The 6,107-nt window shown below is 53.1% G+C and overlaps 2 protein-coding genes across 5 annotated transcripts in view; one reads left to right on the top strand and one right to left on the bottom strand.

The window, feature by feature from the left end:
- The window catches only part of PPHLN1 (periphilin 1), an 89,139-nt gene extending 84,102 nt beyond the window's left edge, over nucleotides 1–5,037 (bottom strand). For all 3 annotated transcript variants that reach the window (XM_015854625.1, XM_015854634.1, XM_015854643.1), the window contains exon 1: nucleotides 4,972–5,037. The gene's annotated coding sequence lies outside the window, so the exon portion shown is untranslated. The remainder of the gene's footprint in view (nucleotides 1–4,971) is intronic.
- The window catches only part of ZCRB1 (zinc finger CCHC-type and RNA binding motif containing 1), a 17,922-nt gene continuing 15,352 nt past the window's right edge, over nucleotides 3,538–6,107 (top strand). The window contains exon 1 of one of the 2 annotated variants that reach the window (XM_015854657.2): nucleotides 3,538–3,675. The gene's annotated coding sequence lies outside the window, so the exon portion shown is untranslated. Of the gene's footprint in view, nucleotides 3,676–5,012; nucleotides 5,144–6,107 lie in introns of those variants that run through there. The other variant, XM_015854654.2, reaches the window with a different exon arrangement.

The following is a 6,107-nucleotide window of genomic DNA, read 5'->3' as shown; positions in this document are numbered from 1 at the left end:
AGTGTTAAGCCAGGTTGGACGGGCCCTGGGCAACCTGGATCCTGTAAAGTGTATGTTGGTGGCCCTGCCAGGCAGGGGGGTTGGAACTACATGATCCTTGAGGTCCCTTCCAACCCGGTCATTCTGTGATTCTTTGGAGCAGCCCTCATGCAGAGATCCTAAGCTAGTTAACAGGAAACCTCACTGTTAAGCTGAGCATCAAGATGTAATTAGGACTTCCAAGGATGTCGGACAGGTGACGTGGTGTCAGGCAGCCCTCCAGGTACCTGCCCTGGCACCACATGGACCACCACAAGCTACTGAAGGCAGGTTTGCACCGCCTCTGAGAGCTAATTCCTAACCACACAGAACCAAGTCTCTTCCTGTCAGAACGACTGAACTGATAACGAACAATATCTGTCACACGCGGGGTTAAGAACGAAACCATAAAGTTAACACGTGAGGTCTGTACTCCTGCTTCCCAGGCTCGCGCAGGCTGCTGACGCCGCACGTCCAAAGCAATAGCAGCAATAGCAGCAGCCGCCCTCCCTCCGCCTCTCAGTCCCCACGGCTCCCCACACCCATGGCCGGGATACCCGCGATCCCGGCCCCAGCGCTGCCCCGCTCTGCCTCCGCTCCTCCGTTGCCACCGCAGCCCCAAAGGCCGCAGCGTACAGCCCAGCGCATCCCCGCCATTCAACCCGGGTGCCCTCCGTCCATCCACCGCACTCACCTCCCTCGGCGTCCCGCTCCGCAGCGCTGCTGCCTTCGCTTCCGGCGCCGTTCGGGCGTTAACGGAAGCGCCCGGCTCTCTTCGCGTCAGCGAAGCAGCCGCTTGTACCGGGCCGGGTCGGGCCGTGCGGCCGTGTGCCGCAGCATGGGCGGCTGCAGCGCTGCTGGGCCGGTAGGGCCGCCGTGGGGCGCGGGGGAGGCGGCTGCGGGTGGGCCACCGGAAGCAGGGGACCGCGCTGGCGCGCACTGAGTGCGGCGTGTGGGGCGGCAATGGCGCGCGCGCTGAGCGGCGGCTCTGCCTGATTGTTCAGCCTGGAGAAGAGGAGGCTCGGGGAGACCTTATAGCTCTCTATAACTCACCTGAAGGGGGTTGTATGGGCTGGGGTTGGCCTCTTCTCTCGTGTAATCAGTGATTAGAACTAAGGGAATGGTTTTTAAGCTGCGCCAGGGGAGATTCAGGCTGGACATAACGGAAGTATTACTTCTCGGAAAGGGTAATCAGGCATTGAATGCACTGCCAGCGGAGTGGTGGAGTCACCGACCATGGGGAGTGTTCAAGAAACGGTTTTGGATGTTGTGTTTGAAGATATGATTTAAGATGGAAGTATGGGTGATGGTTGGACTAGATGATCTTCTAGGTCTTTTCCAACCTTGATTATTCTGTGAATCTCGGGGCTGGTCAGCGAGCGACGGAGCTGTGTGTTCCTTCTGCTCTGCCCGCCTGAAGCTCCGCACCTGGAGTATCACATCCAGGCGGGCACCCAGCACGAAAAGATGTGGGTCCAGAGGAGGGCCGAGAAGGCGATCACGAGGGCTGGAGCACTGCTTGCGTGTGAAAGGAAGGTTGAGGGAGCTGGGCTGGTTTCAGCCTGGGAGAAGAGAAGGCTCCCTCATTGCAGCTCTCAGTACTTAAAGAGAGCATATAAACAGGAGGGAAACGGCTCTTTACACGGGCAGAAGTGATAGGACACAGGGGAAACAGTTTTAAAACTAAATGAGGGAAGATTAGATTAGGCGTCATTGTTGGGGGAATTTTTCCTGAGAGTGGTGAGACACTGGGACCTGCTGCCCAGAGGGGCTGTGGGTATCTTTTCAGTAGTGCGTGGGGATAGGACTAGGGGTATGGGATGAAAGTACAGCACACAGGGAGTTGTGCACAAATGTGTGGAAGAACTTCTTTACAGTGAGGGTGACGGAGCACTGTGAACAGGCTGCCCAGGGAGGTGTGAGTTCCTTCTCTGGAGATATCAAGACCCTCCTGGATGCCTACCTGTGCGACCTGGTGTAGGGAGCCTGCTTTGGCAGGGGGTTGGACTTGAATGATCTCTAGAGGTCCCTTCCAACCCCTACAATTCTGTGATTCTGTGTCTTCCTGAAGGCTCTGGGCACCTGAGCTGCTGGTGTGGTAACTGCCCATGGCACAGAGGTTGAAATGAGCAGTCTGAAGGTCCCTTCCAACCCAAGCCATTGTAGGGGTCTGATTTGGGTATAAGTTTGAAGGCAAACTTACTGCTGGAACTGGTGGCTCTAAGCTCTGTTTATGTGATTAAATTAGAAATAAAACGTGGCATTTTAAGCATCAAGGTAGAAGTTCGGCCTGAGTGAGCGCGTCTGGACTGAGTGGTTTATCCACAATCATTTAATAGTCTGATTCATTAAGTCACAGTTCTGACCTTACCTTCTGTGTATTAAGTAAAAAATTAACACGTAAGTTGCAATATTTTTGGTAAGGTATGAAAATATTGGTAAATTCAGACCTCACAAGAAAGCATTAATATTGCAGAGAGGTGGTTACATTAATGGGAATTCTGCTCAACCCTATGGAGATAATGTACTGGCTTCCAGCAGATGCTTAAAGTTAAGTCTCCAGGTAGTACCTTGAAGACTGGGGAAGCCACAATAAAAGCGTTCATTAAAAGACAAATGTGTTTCCATTTGCTGGGGAGCTGTAGCGGGGTATAAAAGCCAGATTATGTGTGACTCTCAGGTGAGACTTGTGGCTACGGAAGTTCTTCACTCGGAGAGTGGTTAGGCCCTGGAACAGGCTGCCCAGGGAGGTTGTGGATGCCCCGTCCTTGGAGGTGTTCAAGGCCAGGTTGGACGGGGCCCTGGGCAACCTGATCTAGTAAAGGCGTATGTTTGGTGGCCCTGCTAGGCAGGGGGGTTGGAACTACATGATCCTTGAGGTCTCTTCCAACCCGGGTCATTCTGTGTATCTGTGATCTGTGATTCTGTTACAAAATATTGTGCTGGTGATACGCCATAACGCAGCACTGAGGGAGTGCTGACCATGTCCTCTGCATTGAGCTGCCTGTCTCAGCTGCGCTCGGAGCCATCTATTTGTGTGGCGCGGTGCCAGGTCTGGTTAGGCTTGTCAAGGATACTAAGGCCAAGCAGCAAGGAATTTGGGATAATGAATCAAGGCTGCATAACACCAGATGCAATGCGTGGCCTTTCTTGCAAATTTATTCTGTTTTCGTTTGCTTAACCTTTATGTTGCCATTTCCATTGGTGCCAAAAAAACAGCCTCTGAATGTGGAAAAACTCAGAATTCAATCAGTTAGAAACTGACGCTTAAATGAGTTGTGATACATTGAGCTTGTCAGAAAACAGAAACAAAGCAGTTAGATAACAGGTTTCTGCTAGGAGTGCTGTATCTTCGATTAGAAAATGTTGAAATGGTAGAAAACAGCCGAAGATGGATGAGAGTCTGACATTAGTTACTTTCTTGGCAACTGGCACTTTCATTTAATCAAACTCCCTACCCAGAAGGTCCTTTAACATGCTGTATGTGTTCCATGATGGATATTGATTTATTCAGTTTCTTTCATCCTTTCATCAGCTTTCGTCTGCATTTTAAAATGAATCGGTCTTAGAGAAGCGGCTTGATCTCAGTACAGCAGGCAGCGAGAAATCGGGGCTATCAAGAAGAGAGAGTAAGGCTGCAGGAAACAGGATAAGCAGGTATTAATTGGGCTGTGTAGGGAAATCTTTTTTCCTATCTTCTTTGGTGCCTTTCATTCTGATCTCGCATTTTAGTCGTTTGGACCAAATCCTATCTACTGATTGGATCAGAAGCAAAAAAAGCTTTCCACAGACTTTGGTGCCAATTAAAATTTTGGGGGAGGTCCAAACTTGAGGAAAAACACAGTCTGCTCTTTTTAAAGCTAATTCAGTCATTCATTGCTTTGTATGAGATAACGTGTATGTAGTTACAAGACAGGATGAGATGACAGTCATAGAATGGCTTGGGTTGGATGAGACCATCCAGTTCCAACCCTGTGCCCTGGGTAGAGTTGCCACTCACTAACTGTATCAGGTTGCCCAGAGCCCCATCCAGCCTGGCCTTCAACTCCTCCACAGATGCGGCATCTGCAGCTTCTCTGAGCAGATGTGCCAGTGTCTCACTGCCCTCCAAGTAAATCATTTCTTTCTTGTCCTATCACTATCTGTGATATCTGGCCTATCACTTCTTTACTAGGAGAGTGATTAGGCCCTGGAACAGGATGCCCAGGGAGGTTGTGGGTGCCCCGTCCTTGGAGGTGTTCAAGACCAGGTTGGACGGGGCCCTGGGCAACCTGATCTAGTAAAGGTGTATGTTTGGTGGCCCTGCCAGGCAGGGGGGTTGGAACTACATGATCCTTGAGGTCCCTTCCAACCCGGGTCATTCTGTGATTACTTTTGGAGCAGCCCTCATGCAGAGATCCTAAGCTAGTTACAGGAAACCTCACTGTTAAGCTGAGCATCAAGATGTATTTTAGGACTTCCAAGGATGTCGGACAGGTGACGTGGGTGTCAGGCAGCCCTCCAGGATACTGCCCTGGCACCACATGGACCACCACAAGTACTGAAGGCAGGTTTGCACCGCCTCTGAGAGCTAATTCCTATAACCACACAGAACCAAGTCTCTTCCTGTCAGAACGACTGAACTGATAACGACAATATCCTGTCACACGCGGGGTTAAGAACGAACAATAAAGTTTAACAAGTGAGGTCTGTACCTCCTGCTTCCCAGGCTCGCGCAGGCTGCTGACGCCACCCGTGCCAAGCAATAGCAGCAATAGCAGCAGCCGCCCTCCCCGCCTCTCAGTCCCCACGCTCCCCACACCCATGGCCGGGGATACCCGGGATCCCGGCCCCAGCGCTGCCCCGCTCTGCCTCCGCTCCCCGTTGCACCGCAGCCCCAAAGGCCGCAGCGTAAAGCCCAGCGCATCCCCGCCATCAACCCGGGTGCCCCTCCGTCCATCCCACCGCACTCACCTCCTCGGCGTCCCGCTCCGCAGCGCTGCTGCCTTCGCTTCCGGCGCCGTTCGGGCGTTAACGGAAGCGCCCGGCTCTCTTCGCGTCAGCGGAAGAGCCGCTTGTACCGGGCCGGGTCGGGCCGTGCGGGCCGCTGTGCCGCAGCATGGGCGGCTGAGCGCTGCTGGGCCGGGTAGGGCCGCCGTGGGGCCGGGGGGAGGCGGCTGCGGGTGGGCCACGGAGCAGGGGACCGCGCTGGGCGCACTGAGTGCGGCGTGTGGGGCGGCAATGGCGGCGCGCTGAGCGGGGCTCTGCCTGATTGTTCAGCCTGGAGAAGAGGAGGCTCGGGGGAGACCTTATAGCTCTCTATAACTACCTGAAGGGGGGTTGTAGTGAGCTGGGGGTTGGCCTCTTCTCTCGTGTAATCAGTGATAGAACTAGAGGGAATGGTTTTAAGCTGCGCCAGGGGAGATTCAGGCTGGACATAAGGAAGTATTACTTCTCGGAAAGGGTAATCAGGCATTGGAATGCACTGCCCAGGGAGGTGGTGGAGTCACCGACCATGGGAGTGTTCAAGAAACGTTTGGATGTTGTGTTGAAGGATATGATTTAGATGGGAAGTATTGGTGATGGTTGGACTAGATGATCTTCTAGGTCTTTTCCAACCTTGATTATTCTGTGAATCTCGGGGCTGGTCAGCAGGCTGACGGAGCTGTGTGTTCCCTTCTGCTCTGCCCGCCTGAAGCTCCACCTGGAGTATCACATCCAGGCCTGGGCACCCAGCACGAGAAAGATGTGGGTCCAGAGGAGGGCCGAGAAGGCGATCAGAGGGCTGGAGCACTGCTGCTGTGAAAGGAAGGTTGAGGGAGCTGGGCTTGTTCAGCCTGGAGAAGAGAAGGCTCCTCATTGCAGCCTCTCAGTACTTAAAGAGAGCATATAAACAGGAGGGAAACGGCTCTTTACACGGGCAGACAGTGATAGGACAAGGGGAAACAGTTTTAAACTAAATGAGGGGAGATTAGATTAGGCGTCATGTTGGGGGAAATTTTTCCCTGAGAAGTGGTGAGACACTGGGACCTGCTGCCCAGAGGGGCTGTGGGTATCTTTTCAGTAGTGCGTGGGGATAGGACTAGGGGTAATGGGATGAAAGTACAGCA

This window comes from Coturnix japonica, chromosome 1 (genome assembly GCF_001577835.2).
Source record: "Coturnix japonica isolate 7356 chromosome 1, Coturnix japonica 2.1, whole genome shotgun sequence".
Lineage (NCBI taxonomy): Eukaryota > Metazoa > Chordata > Aves > Galliformes > Phasianidae > Coturnix > Coturnix japonica.
This window is presented reverse-complemented; position numbering and strand designations above follow the sequence as displayed.